The sequence below is a fragment of the Pogona vitticeps genome, chromosome 2 (genome assembly GCF_051106095.1).
Source record: "Pogona vitticeps strain Pit_001003342236 chromosome 2, PviZW2.1, whole genome shotgun sequence".
Taxonomy (NCBI): domain Eukaryota; kingdom Metazoa; phylum Chordata; class Lepidosauria; order Squamata; family Agamidae; genus Pogona; species Pogona vitticeps.
The window spans coordinates 87,759,136-87,776,985 of NC_135784.1; the positions used below are offsets into that span (position 1 = coordinate 87,759,136).

At 41.5% G+C, this 17,850-nt stretch overlaps 1 long non-coding RNA gene across 1 annotated transcript; it reads left to right on the forward strand.

Annotated features, from left to right (window-relative positions):
- Nucleotides 1–7,511: 7,511 nt before the first annotated feature.
- Nucleotides 7,512–13,746, forward strand: LOC144586784 (uncharacterized). Its single transcript, XR_013541811.1, has 2 exons — nucleotides 7,512–8,700; nucleotides 13,500–13,746. It is a non-coding gene; the product is annotated as an uncharacterized LOC144586784 (long non-coding RNA).
- Nucleotides 13,747–17,850: the final 4,104 nt, after the last annotated feature.

The following is a 17,850-nucleotide window of genomic DNA, read 5'->3' on the forward strand; positions in this document are numbered from 1 at the left end:
GTCTATGATATTTTTTTCCAACAGTCTTTCTAAACCCACAAGCAGGTAGCTCAGGGAAGTGCAACACTGTGCCAAAAACTATTTGTTCAAGGGAAATGTGGCTATTGCCTTCCACTGCCTTTGGCTTCTATAGTGTAGAAAATTCTATGAGCGTGTTCTGTGCTGTGATGTGCTGAGGACCTTGAGCTAAGATTCACAGCACCTTCTTACAAATGAATGCCTATGACCATTTGTGTCTTCTTCTTCAAGCATGGAAAGATGTTTATTTTTTGCAGATGTTATCTTTCTGTGAAAATTCACTGAAAAATATTACCTGTGTAGGATTTTTATCTTCTTCTTTTTTTTAAGTGTTGAAGCACATTTGGAACCTCAGGGAAATTTTTAATGGGGTCCTCCCACCTTGGCTGACTGGACAGCTCCAAAGCCTGGGAGCACGACTTTGATTCCCTGCTGGGTCTTGTAGGAAAGCAACCAGCCTTCACCTGCATGTTCTTAGGCAAGCCATATGGCCCCAAAGCACCTCTAGAACAAGGGAGTGGTGAACCAAATGAACCCTCCATGCCTAGAAAACCCTGGAAAGGGCCACCATAACTTGGGATATCATTAAGATCCTTGTGGCACAGTGGTTAAACTGCAGCACTGCAGCCAAAAGTCCACTCACAGCCCAGGTTGAGGCCCAGGAAGCTGGTTCAAAGTGGACTCAGCCTTCCATCCTTTCAAGGCCAGTTAAAACGAGTACCCAGCTCAGGGCAGGGATAATGTGTAGCCTGCATAATGAAACTGTAAACTTCCCAGAGAGTGCTTTAAGCACTATGGGGCATGATATAAGCAGCAGCCTTTCCTTTTTAAAATTATTATTATTACTCCTCTCACAGTCGGATGTTCTATCATCTCAGCTTTTTAGCAGTTCATTCTTCCTTTATTCTGCTCAACGCTTAGACCCTACCAAATTCAATTTCTCGGGTCCCCCCCCCGCAAACCTTTTAACAAAGTACTTAAATAAATAAATAAATAAATAAATAAATAAATAAATAAATAAATAAATAAATAAATAAATAAATAAATTTCAAATTGTTGATATAATTTAAGACAATTGTTTTAATTTAATTAATTTTAGCTAGATTTCATTTAATTATGTTCAGGAGTGAAGCAACATTAGTGTGATTCTGTCATGCTTATTTTTAACAGATGTCAGTTCTTCAGGCAGCTGTAGATGTTTTTATAACAGGTTTTCAAATCTTGGTCCAGCATCCAGTATACCTAAGCAACAAATCAGCATGGGGTGTGGTGAAATCATATTCTGGGACTTGCTTACATGGTAGCTAAATATATTTTGACTTCTGAACAATGTTTTAGGTGTGATGACTAGCAGCTGAGATGACATTGCCACCTACACACAAATGAATTCATGTATGTGTGTTTTTAATCTAGTGATAAAACACCCATAATTTTACAGAGAGGAAATCAGCAAACCATCTGCCCCAGGGCCTATGAAGAGTGGATTGATTACACCTGATGCTATTTGGTAGGACTTGTTTTTAATAAAGAAAAGGAAAAGAAGGACCACCCATTTCAAATATTATAGCTTGTTATTTATAGTATTTCTTCTTTGTGCTATGATCTATGTTACCATGATAAGTATAAGATTCCTTTTATAACTTGTTTTAAAAAAAACAATTGACTTGTGTCAAGTCCCTCTTATGGCTGGAGCGTCACATAGTTTCTATCAGCCATCTCAGTGGGACTGATACTTTTTTCCATTTCCTTGCAGGGAGAGGTGGAGAGAAAATTAAACCCAGAATGGAAATGTTACTACCGTATATCAAGACCAAGAACTCTGGAATATGTATGCTGTTTATTCAAGTCAATTTGTGATTAGTTCCCAGCATCGCCCTTTATCTGATACCGAATAAAATATCTCTTGTGTTTGGAGAATTATGCAATGGTCTGAATGAAGCAGAATCTCCTCTTAACCTCTGCAGGCAATCAATTTACACCTTGAATTGTGAGATTTGGATTACTCTTATCTATGGTGTCATGAAATTAATCCATTCTTGCAAATGAGTCCATAGCCTCCTGAGGCAGTGAATCCTGAGTCTTCTTTAGAGGATTTCTCTTGATTTTTTGTTAGGAGCAATTACATGTCATACAAAGATGTTGTTTGCTTTGTTTGTGCCAACCACAAAGATGTTTCCCATCTTGATGAATTACATGTATATTTTCATAGGGTTGATGGTGTGACAACCCCAGACCTACTGGGATGTGCCACAGTTTCACTAAGCTGCCACCAACCATTCCCTGTAAGGAGTCACACAGACCAGGGATGGATTTTTAACAAATAAAGGAATAAGGTTTATTTAAATAACACACAGGGAAAATAAAATGATCAAGTGAATAAGATACAGTAACGTGGCTTAGTCTCAATCATACATACACCAGTTTGGTTCACACAGAACACCTTTAAATAAAGCACAGACCCTGAACCTATCAGTTCTGGCTACCCATACAGACACCTGAACCTATCAGGTTGGTACTGACTGACACACAGTAGTACCCTGTCTGACACACAGACTCCCACACCAGCTTCGTCTCTCAGCTCTCCTCCAGCTTCTCCTTAACTTCTCCACACACGCTCCACATATATATACAGTACAGCCCCTCCTCCTGATGTCCCGCCTTCCACTCCCCATAGGATGGAACTTTCCCTCCAAACCCATGACAGACAGGTAACATCAGTGCTGTATGTAACACCTCCCCTCTTTATAAGTTGTTTTGTAGGGGGAAAGCTAAAGTGCTTTTCACCAAAAAACAACCTGGATCCAAAACATACAAAAACAGTTATACATTAACATACAATACCATACTTACTTATACTTACACTAGGATAACCATATCAATTAGGCATTTAAACATTTACCATTTACAATACATCAGGTTACCTTTATTCATACACACCAAGCATGTTTAATAGACAAGTACATTTAACCTTTTGTCACCAAAGTATATACATAGTCCATGTTTCTTTCGCCGTCTTCATTCTTCGGGTCTTCTTGATAAGGCGTCAGCAACACAGTTCACTGACCCTCTGACCACCTTCACTTCAAAGTCATAGTCTTGCAGGTTTAAAGCCCACCTCATAAGTTTACTATTGTGGGTTTTCATTGTCTTTAACCATTGCAGTGGTGAATGGTCAGTGCACAGAATAAAATGTCTTCCCCAGATGTAAGGCTTGGCCTTCTGGATCGCGTAGACTATGGCCAGGCACTCCTTTTCCACGGTTGCCAAATGTCTCTCACCTTTCTGGAGTTTCCTACTCAGGTAGGACACTGGATGCTGGTCACCATTCTCATCCTCCTGGCAAAGAACTGCTCCTACCCCGCTGTTAGACGCATTGGTGTAGATGATGAACTCCCGGTCGAAGTCTGGAGCACGCAGCACTGGATAGTTGATGAGGGCCTCCTTCAACCTCTGGAACGCCTCCTCACAGTCGCTGGTCCACGGGATGCGGTCATCAGTCTTCTTCCTCGTCAAATCGGTCAGCGGAGTCGCAATCTCGCTAAACCTCGGGATGAACTTTCTGTAGTAGCCCACCAACCCAAGAAATGATTTGACTTTTTTCTTGGTGTTGGGTCTGGGCCAATCACGAACTGCTTCTATCTTGGCCTCTAGGGGTTTGATCACTCCTCCCCCTACCATGTGACCCAAATATTTTATTTCTGGGCTACCCAGCTGCAGTTTGTTCTCTTTACAGGGCCTAGGCCAAGGCACTTCCTCCCCTGGGTCAAAGTGCCTCTCCCTGACTTTCTGGTCATCCCAAGCTTTCTTTCTGACCTTTTGAGCTTGCAGGGTCTCTGCTGCTAGCTCTAGGTTTCTCTTTAGGTCATTCATCAAGGTGTCTATATATGTCACAACGTCTTGTGGGTCATCCTGGGTGATCTGCTCCCAATTTTGTTTGATTAAATCAAGGGGCCCTTTCACCCTTCTCCCAAACAAAAGTTCAAACGGACTGAACCCGGTACTGGCTTGTGGCACTGATCGATAAGCAAACAAAAGGGATTGCAGCTTCTGGTCCCAATTGTTTGGATTCTCTGCCAAGTAAGCCCTAATCATGCGCATCAGAGTCCCATTGAACTTCTCCATTAACCCATTACTTTCAGGGTGATAGGGAGTGGTTTCCTTGTGTTTAATTCCACAGATTTGCCATAACCGTTTCATGAGCTTCGATGTAAACGATGCGCCCAAATCTGTGATTATTTCTGAGGCAAATCCCATCCTGGACATATACCCCACCAAGGCATCTGCCACTGTGTTAGTTTCAATGTTAGTCAAGGGGATGGCTTCAGGGTACCTCGTGGCATGGTCCACAATGGTGAGAATGAACCTGTTCCCCCTCTTTGTGGCCTTGGGCAAAGGTCCCACAATATCCACCCCTATGCATTTGAACGGAGTGTCAATCACAGGCAAAGGGCACAACTTTGCTTTGGTCCTGTCGCGGTTATTCCCCTGCCTCTGACACACATCACATTGTTTACAGAACTCCTTGATCTGCTTCCCTATTTCAGGCCAGTAAAAATTCTGTGTGATTCTCTGCTGTGTTTTGTTCACCCCTAAGCGCGCAGCAAACATGTCAGAGTGCCCCCTTTGTAAGATCATGGGGCGATACTTTTCAGGTACCACTAGCTGACTTCTGATCCCATCTCCCCCTTTTGAGATGTTCCTCAGGGTCTCTCTATATAAAATCCCCTTTTTCTCTCGAAATCTCACTGGGGTTTCAGGTGTTGGCTGGGCGTCTGTCACCTGTTCAAAACACTTTTGGAGAGTGGCGTCTGCCTTTTGCTCTTGGCCAAATCTGCTGTCTGTGGTTAAGGTTTCCACCACAGCTTCTGAACTCCCCTCTGCTTCCGTCTCTGGCTCATCAGTGCCCCCCTGAACTGTCCCCTTGGTAGCTTGTGAACGTGTAATCACTAGCACCCGTTTCACATGTTCAGCCAGGTCATTTCCCACGAGCACGGCTGCTGGCAGAATCGATGAAATCGCTAGCCGCCAAACTCCCCTCCAGCCTTGAAAGTTCACAGGTACCTCAGCTACTGGCAGCGAGATCACCTGTCCCTCAATCCCTGCCACCTTCACGCTCTCATTCGGGATTATATACTCCCTAGGAATAATATCTGGATGGCACAGGGTCACCTGGGAACAAGTATCCCTTAGCCCCCTATACTGATGGTCAAGTATTCCTACGTCCACCCCTGCGGTCTCAAACAACTGCGAATCTGTTCTCACTAGCAAGCAGCGCTTGACCTCCACAAGAGGACCATTTTCCTCAGCCTGATCAGCAGATGTAACTGTTCCAGATTGAGTAGCCATGGCAACAGGTTCCCTCAGTGGCAAGGAGCTTTGCTCTTTCTGGACACAGAACACAGCTTTTGGCTTGGTTCCACTCAAATCATGAGGCACATTTCCTTTTAGCTGCTTTAATTTCTCACACTCTGAGATTAGATGGCCCTTTCCTTGACAGAAATAACATTTTCTGCTGTATTTTGAGTCTTTCTCATCTTGTTTTGGTTTTCCCTCCAAAATCTGAGGTCTTTGTTTCATGTCTGAGGGCTTCCCTTCACCATGAGCCCCTCCCACTTGCTGGCTTCTCCCTGGTCCCTGAGAGTACTTGCTGTAGGTTTCTTTAGGTTTACCTATCGATTTCCCCTCACCTAAGGGCTTTCTTATTTGGGAAATAAAATCTGCGATCTCAGCCGCCTCTGCCACAGATTTCGGTTTCCTTTCCCTCACCTGGAACTTCAGTTCCCCATGCAGGACTGAATAAAACTGTTCCAGCGCTATCAGGTCTTTGAGCTGCTGGTAGGTCTCTGTCCCCTCCTGCGACAGCCATTTCTCTAGCAGCCTCACCAGTTGGGCCCCCACTTGGGTAAAAGTCTGCTCTGGTTTCTTTGTGAGTGACCTGAATCTTTGCCTCAGCTGTTCCGCATTTATCCCATGTCTGGCAAACACCAGTTTTTTAAACTCTGCGAAATCTTTCAGCAGTTCCTCTGGCATCTCTGCATAGACTTCTGCCAGGCTGCCACTGATTAAAGATTGCATAATGGTCATCTTCTCAGTTTCCCTTACTGAGAAGTCCACAAACGCTCTTTCCACGAGGGAAAAGAACACCTCAGGGCAATCCCCCTTGTGGTATACAGGGAATTTCTTCAGGTCAGTTTTAGACAATTGGCCCACCTCAGAATCTCTATTGTTATTATTATTCTGATTCATCAGTTCCAATTTTCTTAACTCAAACGCCATTTTCTCTCTCTCCAATCTTTCTTCTCTTTCCATTCTCTCTATTTCAAATTGCCTTCTTTCTCTCTCTAATCTTTCCTCCATTTCCCTCATCCTCAGTTCATGCTGTTGGGCTATGAGCATCTTTCTGAGTTCCGGGTTCTGTTCTCCCGTGCTGTCATCCTGCACTGAGCCAAATTCATCCTCAGAACCTTGGTCTACCTGGGGGTCTTTCACTTCACCCATTTCTGCCATTTGGCTTCGAGTCAAGGGCATAATCCCCCCCCAGAACAGGCTGCTTTCAAAAGTCAAGCCTCAAAATAAAGCGACCACTTTTTTTTCTTTTGCCTCAGAACCAGCCTTCTATAGATTGCTGCTGTTCTTTCAGCACTAACTTGCAACTGTTGCCAGCCAGAGTCCACCCCCCTCTGCTAGGCCTCTCAGCAGACAAGCTAGATCACTGCTGCTTCCCTCAGCTTTGCCTCAGCTTTTTTCCCGCCAAAACAGGTTGCCTCAGAGCTCCCTAATCTAGTCCCACCAATCTGAGGTTACACATTCTTCCACTAGCCTACCTCCCCGTGAGGTAAGCCTAGAAGATTACCTACGCGCTCTCAGATGGTCCCTGACTAGACCCCCCTTGCTCTGGGCACACTTGCCAAGGCTTTGCTGGACCACTGGACAACTGGACCAGTCGTATCCCACACGCTGGACACCAATCAATGTGACAACCCCAGACCTACTGGGATGTGCCACAGTTTCACTAAGCTGCCACCAACCATTCCCTGTAAGGAGTCACACAGACCAGGGATGGATTTTTAACAAATAAAGGAATAAGGTTTATTTAAATAACACACAGGGAAAATAAAATGATCAAGTGAATAAGATACAGTCACGTGGCTTAGTCTCAATCATACATACACCAGTTTGGTTCACACAGAACACCTTTAAATAAAGCACAGACCCTGAACCTATCAGTTCCGGCTACCCATACAGACACCTGAACCTATCAGGTTGGTACTGACTGACACACAGTAGTACCCTGTCTGACACACAGACTCCCACACCAGCTTTTTCTCTCAGCTCTCCTCCAGCTTCTCCTTAACTTCTCCACACACGCTCCACATATATATACAGTACAGCCCCTCCTCCTGATGTCCCGCCTTCCACTCCCCATAGGATGGAACTTTCCCTCCAAACCCATGACAGACAGGTAACATCAGTGCTGTATGTAACAGATGGGAACATAGTTTCCCTGCTTTGGTTGCCTCTTAGGTTGTGCGACTTGTAAGCAATTTGTAATACCAGTAAGAGAGGCATTAACCTCATACTGAAAGGGGGGGGTGCTCCACTTACTTGTCAACAGCTGCTGTAGTTGAGACGGATACTGGAGACTTCTTTGGCAAGGCATCTTGATGGTGATGGAAGGAAATAGCTGAAGAATGGCTCCCTTCCCATCCTGCTGATACACTACTGTAGCAGATTTCTTATTATCACCCACTGTTACTTCACTGCAAAACCATGCTGCATAATTTTCTTAGATCTTTAAAGCTCGTAATGATGCTCAGAGAGTCGTGTTCCTAAACATCACTTGATCTCTGTCTCTATCAAAGACTGCATCACTCTAAACCAATAACATTACAAATGACTGTTGCCAAGTAGATTGTTGACAGGAGCCAAACCAAAATTAAGCTAGTCCAATCGAGCAGTTGTGAGTGGTTTTACCCTTCTTTAAAGACTATTTTTGGTAAAAGGTCTAGATAGCTGTGATCATAATCTTCACGACAAGCTGGGCTTTGAAGTGGTTTACCACAAATGCAAACTGTTGCTGGCCTTGGGCTGAACTGGTGCAGAACATGAGTTGTGCTTCTGCAGGTGAGTGTCAGTCATGCTCATGATGAAATGCTCAGATTCAAAGCAGTTACCTAGTCCCACCATGGTCACCATAGCGACCTAGAATGATCTACCACATGAGAACCTTGCATGACTGATTTCTTTAAAACAAACTCTGCACTTACTGGCAATACACAATATTTTACTACTAGTAGTGTGGCAGGGTTGGAAAAGGGCATGTGGGGGAGAGGAAGAGTGGGAAAGGATGGGGGAGGAAAAAAAACAGAGTGTTAAAGAATACAAGGATGGTGTTGTTCAAAGAAAAAAACCCAAGACTGGGCACAGAAATACTACGCAGTTGTAGCTGTGAGCACAGGGAAAAAAAGAAAGAGAGCTCACATGGATGAAGGAAAGATTGTGCGGAGTACAAAGCCAGCAGATTGTAAGGACCCCAGTAGTGGGGGACATCCTCATAGCATCTTAATAAGGTCCTCTTCAACCCTGGCAGCGCCATTTTGGAACTGGACTGCGCTGAACCAAGAAACAACTTTTCAAACAGGCTTCCAATACCCTGGCCACAAAGGCTGGCATCACTCTGAGGTAATTTATTTTTTTAACTTATTAAATATATAAACTACCTATGTACCAAACATAGCACTCAAGGTAGCTAACACTAGTAAAATACCAATGCAAATGAACACAGCCAAAGCATGTGCACAATTTAAAATGCAATTAAAAGTAAATTGACACAAAGAAACAGCAATTCTCTTCAATTATAGCCCCAGTAAGATGCTTATCTGCTCCTCACACAAAGGAAGAGAAATCTGAAGTTAAGTGCTCATAATGATTGAACAATTAATTAGGCTAAAGAGTGACACAGAGGCATGCCAATCCCCAGTGGGTAATCTCAGAGGGATTAAGAAATTAGAATATGGAGCTACACAGGGCATATTCTCTAGGCTGCAGAAATCCAACCAATATGGGTAATTTTTAATCAAGGAGGGCATTGTAAAGATATACATGTATTGTTTTGCAAAAATATACTTTTAAAACAATCACCAAGGGAAGGCATAAGAAGTTATGACACCATTCCAGTCAGGTAATTTCACAACATGCCTTTAATAATGAGGATTTAGTTTTAGAGACAAGCAGTTGAGAGATAACCTCATGGGTTTATTTCATCAAAGGAGAAACATGAATTTCTAAATCCTTACAAAATGAGGAATATTGGCTATATCACTAGCTGTGTGAGGACTGACATAGATATGACACAATCAGTTTTCCTATTTTTGTTGTTGCTGTGCTTCAAGTTGTTATGTATAGAATCACAGAACTGTAGATCTGGAAGGGGTCCCCAGGGTCACCTGGAAAAATGGCTCCCCAGCTTCTACATAAAAATCTCCATGATCAGCATGGAGAAACACAGATAGCCTTGATTCAGTTAGAGTTTCACTATTCAACTGAACAAGACATGCACTCCTAGTTTCCAGACCCTTTGCTATCTAAGCCACCTTCTCTGAACAAGTTACTGTGATAACTGGGACTGGACAGGATGTTCCAGGTGAGTTCTGAGCAAAACAGAATAGAATGGTCTTGATAGGGACCCTTCATTTATGTTGATACAACTTAGTACTGCCTTTGCTCTTTTGCTGCTGGCTCATACCGTCACCTCACGTTTAGAGGTCTACTAAAACCTCCAGGCCTTCTTACACACAACTGCTGCCAAGCTGGCTGTAATCTTCCCTGCACTTGTGCATCTGATTTTTCCTGCTTAAATGTAGAACTTTACAAATTTTCCTATTGAAATTCATTTTGTTTCTTTTGGTCTAGTTCTCCAGTCTGTTAAAAGCATCTTGAACCCCAGCTCTGTTTGCTGAAGTATTAACTAGCCTCTAGCTTTGGTGTCATATGCAAATTTGATGTGCACGTTCTCCACACTGCCATTCACATCATTTATAAATGTGGCAGCCTGCTTATGACTTCTCTCCATGATGACAAGGAACCACTGACGAGCACTCCTTGACTACGTACCATAAACCAGTTATGAATCCTCTTAACCACAGCTTGCTTAACCCACATCTCACCAGCTTGCTTACACGATTATTATGAGCAGTCTTGTAAAAAACTTTGTTGAAGCCAAGACACACTACATCCACTGCATTCTACATAATTACAAAGCTTGTGACTTTGCCAAGAAAGAGATTAGATTAGTTTGGCGTATATTAGTTACCAAAAATATCTATTTCCATGGCAATGAGTTAGTGTTCAAGTGTAATGTCTGATGAGTGCAGGTTGTTTTGAGTTGCACATACATGACGACTGCTCTCATTTATGTGGTTTGCACCCTTTCATGGGTGTCCATGGGGGGGGGGGGGAGGAATGGATTTCCCACTACAATCCTAAATTTTATTATTTTAATGCACATAGAGAGATGCAATGTTGCAGCAGCAAATCCTGTACATATGAATTATGTTAACATACCATTTCAGAAATTTCCCTCTGCTCTGGAAAAAATTCTTACGAGTATCCTTCTGTCTAATGTATTCTCGAAGGCTTTCACAGCCGGGATCTAATGGTTGTTGTGGGTTTTTCGGGCTCTTTGGCCGTGTTCTGAAGGTTGTTCTTCCTGATGTTTCGCCAGTCTCTGTGGCCGGCATCTTCAGAGGACTGGAGTCCACAACAACTATCCTTCTGTCTCTTTTTTCCCCAAATAGTTTTTTTTATTTAAATACATAAATACAAAACAATCTATCATTCAAACAAACTACAACATAGTATGAAATAAAGAAAAAAAAATAACCCAGAATAAACCCACCCCTCCCCCCTTCAGAGGACAAAGTCTTTTTACCATTGCAAAACATTCCAGCTAGCATGGTTTGAGGTAAGAATGGCATAATGGCAAGTTGAAACACTGCCTTATATGTAGAGGAGCTTCCATACAAATGCCATTGGGGGAGTGGAACTGGTAAAACCATTCATTAAATATCCTGCATACCTTGAAAGCCTTATTAGGGTTGCTATAAGTCAGTTCTGACTTGATGGCACAGAACACACACAAGGTAAGGGGGAAAAATCCCATGGTGTAAGAGAAAGAAGCAAGAGTTTAGTCATTAAAAACAACTTTTTATTGAATGAGTTGCACAGAAGATTGTACCGTGAAGCTTGGTGGAACCAGGTTGGTCATAGATCGGTCTGCTGACTGAAGGTTATATCAGCTTGTATTGTGCAACTGAGTATGCAATATTTCTAGAAGAAATGTATCCTTGGCACTTCAGGAGGCATTGGAGTTCCAGTGTGGTACATTCCTCCCCAACTGTATATTGCACCAGTAATTCCCAAACACCTATTAGGGGTGGAGCATCTTTGCCTCTCCAGGTATTGTGAGCTATAACTGCCTTATCACTGGTTATGCTGGGTTGGGCATATGATGTTATAGTGTAACAATATCTGGATTTCCAAAGTTTACCCCACTTCTGAACTATGGGATAACTCCAATACAAAAGGGTAAATGGATAGAGTTGGGATACTGGAGAAGGAATTATATGGAATCCTGTATTGTAAGGTGTCTTGGGACTGATCTCAAGGCCGAGCATATTTCTGTACTATCCATATTTTATTTTCATTGTACACCCAGCAGACTGGGTTACATGCTTTTGTGGACACAATCCAGGCTGTCATAGTAGTGTGCTAGAAAAATACATCATCTTACAATATAAGTTCATCTCTGTGCTTCAGGGTCCAGACTTAGAGCTTGTTCCTTAGTCTCAAGAACCTATCCTGTGAGAACATTGAACCCCCAGCTCTCCACTCACTATTAGTACTTATCAAATCATCACAATGTACTTTAATAACATGTTCCACTCTGTGTTCACCCTAGAAACATACAGGTACCCCAACTGTATTTACAAGCTTCTCTGAAGACAGGATACGTCTTAATACCCACCTGCGCACACACATTTATGGTTACTAGACTACAAACATAGAGAAGCATTTCTCTTTAATGCTACTGATAGAGCTGTTGAACTATAGAATAGGAGGCAGAACCTTGGCAGAACGTGGTTGCTGAACAGCAAAGGGGTGGATGCCCTCTGTGATGTTAGGAATACAAGTTGTGATCCAGCTTTGCAGGGGAAAACATTTCTCTGATTTGGCAGTCTGACCATTTTACCCTCCACACATCAGCTATGATGGTTTAGACATTTTTGACCCTACTGGTTTTTATGCCCACACTTGGGAGAAGAACTTTCCAGAAAGTTCAGCAAGCTGTCATGGAGGTGAAGGCCTAGGGATGCTCATGTTTTTATTTTTTATTTATTTATTGTATTTATACCCCACCTATCTAGTCATTTCGACCACTCTAGGCGGCCATGTTGTTGAGGAACCCTCTCCCTACGTGTCTTAAGTCATGGCCTGGGGACAATGTCCTAGATAAACATGGTCAGTTCAAACTACATTGCTGCCCCAGGTGAAGATTCAGTGTGTGGGCACATCTTGCTCTGGAAGAGGAGGATGTGTCCTCTTCTCAAACATTTTTTATTTTTCCAGAACTTTCTCCCTGCACCACAAGCTAATGGAGTGAGGGAAGGTGCTGCAGGTTGATCAATCCCAGCCAGTTACCTTCCTTGCAGTCAAAACTTTGTAGGGAGGGTAAGAAGAAGAAGAAGAAGAAGGGAGGGATGACCGCAGAGAGCTGGCACTAATAGTAAGGGATAATCACATCTAGGCTGCATCTCTGATTGATCCAACCTCCTCTGCACTTCCTGGGCTAATACACAGTTCAGAACCTGGGGAGTGAAGAAGAAAATTACATTATTCATGAAATGACTTTTGTTTGCAAAAAGCCATGATTTCAAGAAACCAGTGAAAAATGAAGAGAATTCAATCATTTCTGCTGCATTCTCTGTGTTTGCTTTGCTTTGAACCACCACTCATGTTCTCTAGTGGTTGGACAGAAAAGGAGGCAATATCTGCTTATTCCCATGTAATATTATTGGTCTCCATCTTGAGCTTTTATTTGAAAATGCATCTAAGGACATGAAACCATTGAATAAACATGAAGTCTGTCCTCAATTATAACTTATGGCTTTCAGCAACACCATGAACAACCAAACTCTCTGTCTAAGTAATCTTCTCTGTTCTGGGAACGTTACCATGGCATTAGAGTGATTCTTGCTCAGTTTAAATACTCCCAGCTAGAACTTCTTCCTAGCTTTACAAACATAGCATGATTTTCATCAGTGCTGTCATCTGGAGTTCAGTGAAATGTTCTTACTCTTTGAAGACTGCTTTTTTAAAGTATAAAGGCCAGCAACCATTGAAATAGTGTTTTTATGGCAATGTTATTTTCTCTTCTTCCTGTGAATATCTCGTACCCCTCTTTAGTTGTATTCCCCAAGCAGTATTCAAAGTTGAGTGTATCTCTTGGATGGAGTGGCCCACAACAAGGATGCTCAAGGTGTGATGAAAAATCCAGGGTGTGGCTCCCAGCCTATCCCATCTCAATGGAAGTTATGTTGATGGAATCATTAGAATTCAAATAAGCCCTCATCCGACAGGTTTTCGTGGCTAATGATGGCTGTTGTCAAGGCTATGTCACAAGGTAGGTGGAGAAAATGAACTTCTCCTATATACTTATACAATCAGAACTCCTTCTGTGAGGCTTCTTGTGAGCAATGAAACAATAGAATCAAAGCACACCATTATTCTTACCATGAAGGTACCAGGTGTCTTTGTTGTCCTGGCACTTCTCAGCCTATTTGAAGGTAAGTTCTGTTTGTTGTCCATCTTGTGGATGTCTTAAAGCTCCTGCATTATGACAGCATTATACAGTTCTTCAGAGAAATGAAGATAATACTTTACTAGAGAAGTGGCTTGCTTGAATTAAAACCAGGGAGAATAAGAACAACTGCCCTATAGCTCAATAGTTTGGGTATGTGACTGTGGAGCCAGAGGTTGGGAGTTCGATTCCCCACTGTACCTCCTTGACAGTGACTGGATTTGATGATCCATAGGGTCTCTTCCAGCTCTGCAGTTGTTATCATCATCTTTATTTCACATGATTATATTATTTCTTTTTCAAAAACCATTTCCGAAACTGATAATAGGAGTAGTTTTGGTGCTGGCAAGCACACCTGGATATTTTGCATGTGAAAATGGTAGAACATTGTTGTTTTGCTGAAAAATAATTGTTTTCACCCACTTTACTTCCCTCCTTTTAAAGAAGTCAATGTCAGTGTAGATTCTGACCAAATGGCATTTCCAGGTGAAATCAAGCTTGACCTGAACTAAAAATTCTTAAATTTTGAAAATAGTGTTCATATTCGACAGGAATTACAATTGTTTTTATTAACATATTCATGGATGTCATAAAGAATGTTTTGTTGGTTAACATAAGGAGATAAAATTCAACCACAGCTCAGTTGAGAGGGTTCTAATTATGTACATTTATATCTGGCAACTGGTGCCAGCACTGCAATTGTTCCGGTGCCAGGCATTTTGATTGGCTGATTCGGTGTGTTTTGGTTTGTTTGTTTGAGTATTGCTGTTTTTCTCTGTTGTGATGATATGTTTTGGAATTTCTTATTTTTTAATTTTTTTGTGGTTTTATTTGCACACCACCTAGGGCATCCATAAGTATGGGGCAGATTTAACACACTGCAACAAAGAAAATAAATAGTACATTCCTAGTTATAGGAGTTAGTCCATTGTCAGAAAAATCTAAAGAATCCTGTCTTTACAAGCAGTTGAACTAGATGAGCTTGCAAGGGTTTTTTTTCCCAACTGTTTATCACTGACGCCTCCTTTGCAAGTGGTTATTAACTGAATAATTTGTCTAAGGCATAGCAGAAATTGTGGGTGTAAGTGGCAGGATATGACAATGCAACATTAGACTAGCCAAGTAGATGGACAGTGATTCCATCTAAATCTTATATGCCTTTTCCAGGCCAGGAATTTTTCATGCTTGAAATGTGAGTTTCCTAAGGCTCAGTTATCCAATCACAACAACAACAACAACAACAACAACAACAACAACAACACACACACACACACACACACACACACACACACAGACAGACAGACAGACAGACAGACAGACATACCCTGTTTCCATGAAAATAAGACAGGGTCTCACATTAAGGTTTATTTTCAGGGGATGTTTTATTTAATTTTTCATGTACAACAATCTACATTCATTCAAATACAGTCATGTCATTTTCTTCTGCTGCACAGTGGTGGAGGGCAGGGTTTCACTTAACTGGGACTTATTTTCAGGTTAGGTCTCATTTTAGGGGATATATAATAATAATAATAATAATAATAATAATAATAATAATAATAATAATAATAATAATAATAATAATAATAATAATAATAATAATAATAATAATAATAATAATAATAATAATAATAATAATAATAATAATAATAATAATAATAATAATAATAAAGTTGATTTTGACTTATGACAGCTCTTTTCATGGTTTTCAAGGTACAGAGTACTCAGTCATTTCTTCTAGAGGCACTCTGGGAACGGGCTGCTCTGCAGGCTGGCATTTTATGTAGGAGGCCAGTGGGGAATGACATATCCAACTCCTGGGAGGTTAGGAGGTTGATTCCCCACTCTGGCTCTTGTGAGTAGAGCTAGGTTGTGTAGCCATGGACAACCTGCACAGTCCTAGGATGCCCTTAGAAACAGAGAATGATAAACCACATCTGAGTAGTCTCTACCTGGAAAAGGGTCACCATAAGTCAGAACTGACTTGATAGCACATGATTTATGTTATAGAGAGTGTATCATGGTATAGAGAGTATTCCTCTTCTGGTTGGTCATTACATTGCTTTGTCTTAAACACCACAGACTTGTCCAGCTTATCCCCTTCCTGTGTTGGCATACAACTGAATCCATTTAGTTGAGAACAGACTTGGTTTGAGGAAATGCATAACAAATGTCACATTCTCTGTACTACCGAGAATGTCTTATAGCCCTAACACTAAAGACGGACTCTGCACAGGAACACTTGCGTGTGGTACAAATATTCACTTACATTTCTTGTTTAATGAATCTAGAAACATTCAGTTACTGGTATAGACAGTTCATGGCCAAGGTAAGATGATGTACCCTGAAATCTGGAGTTAAGTTCTCCACCATCCTAGCTCATAAAATACTATGCTCTTATAAAATACTATACTATGTTCATCTATATCAAAAGATGTCTCACCAGACTAGTAGATGAGCAAAATAGCATTAAATCAAAGCATTTGAATTCCAGATCAGTTCCACTGAAATGAATGCCTACAATGTTCAGAACAGTGTTTCCTTAAATCTTTCATCATCATTCATAGAAAGGACAGGAAATACAGATGAATGTGATCTGTGCAAAGTGTTTCCTTACTTCTAGTGACAGCAGGTAAACAGGCAGTGTGGACCTTAGAGTCATAGCCAACAAGATGATCAGTCAAAGCTTTGTTCCAAAGAAAGCCGCATTGCTTCCAATGAGATTTGTTTTTATCCTGAGGCTTACAGGCCAGTTGAATGTACAGCTTCGCACAACAACCGATTAGGGGATATCTATTTAAGCAGCTGATGTGGATATGCACTTTGATGTTCATCTGGACCATAGTGAAGTTCATGGATGCATCTGGTGTGGAAGGGTCATGTCTTCAAAACAATCACTGGTTACTTGAAACAAAGCAGAACAAGTGCTAGATCAGGGGATTTAAGATTAACTGCCATTTTGTTTGGATTATTAAGTAAACCATTGTTTTAAAATTGGATTTCCACAAGGACTTTGCAAAAAATTATTACAATCTCTTTCTGTGTTTTTGTTGCAGATGTTGCCAGTCAGACTAAATATGAGGTTAGTGCAGATTTTTTCTGTTATTCTTAATAAACCAGTTTGCTAATGTTAACTTGTAAACGAAAAAAGGAACCTACAAAATAATGTCTTGCTTCAAATGTATGCATGAATTCTTATTCAGAGTGGTTAAAACAAAGAATAGCACAATCCTAGGGTTGTTATTGATTATATGGTCACAGTTAGGAAAGGACTATAATATATGAAACATATTTTAAAATCCTGAATACCAATGGAGATTTAAAAAAAAAAAAACTAGGGCCAATATTCTGCTGGATTTACCATGTGCTTAACCTAACAGATACCACATAGATTGTTTTAGTCATTTTGCAGGGTGACCATTATAGGCCTGCTACATCACTGGTATAGGGCTAACCAGAGTATACGGATACAGTAAATGGAACAGGATATGTGAATTCCTGTTGGCATTTCCATTGATTTCAATTTGTCCACTCTATGATCACATCTGAATCCCTACCCACCCCAATTATGATGATATAGGGCACACAGATGATTATAAGACACTCACTAGTGCCCATTTCCCACTGCACCCATAGTTGCCCACATGAGGGAAATTCACGTGTGTTTGTTGATGACTATTTACATGATACATTGTTGGGTTTGACTGTTTTGGCTGTACAAACAAATGTGAACTAACAAATATGGGCCCTTTGTAGCCCAAAACACCCCACACCCAAAATAGTGCTTCTGGACAGGCCTTTAGAGAACTACTGCTAATTACTGTAGACCCTATGGAGTGGGATGGTCTGTGACGGCATGCAGCACTTTCCTCCATTCCAAGTCATTATTAGTGTGCTTAAGCACAGAGCTATAGAAGTCCTGTCTTAGCCCCATGCAGGTGGCCACATCTCCAAAGCAAAAGCTTTCGTTGGAT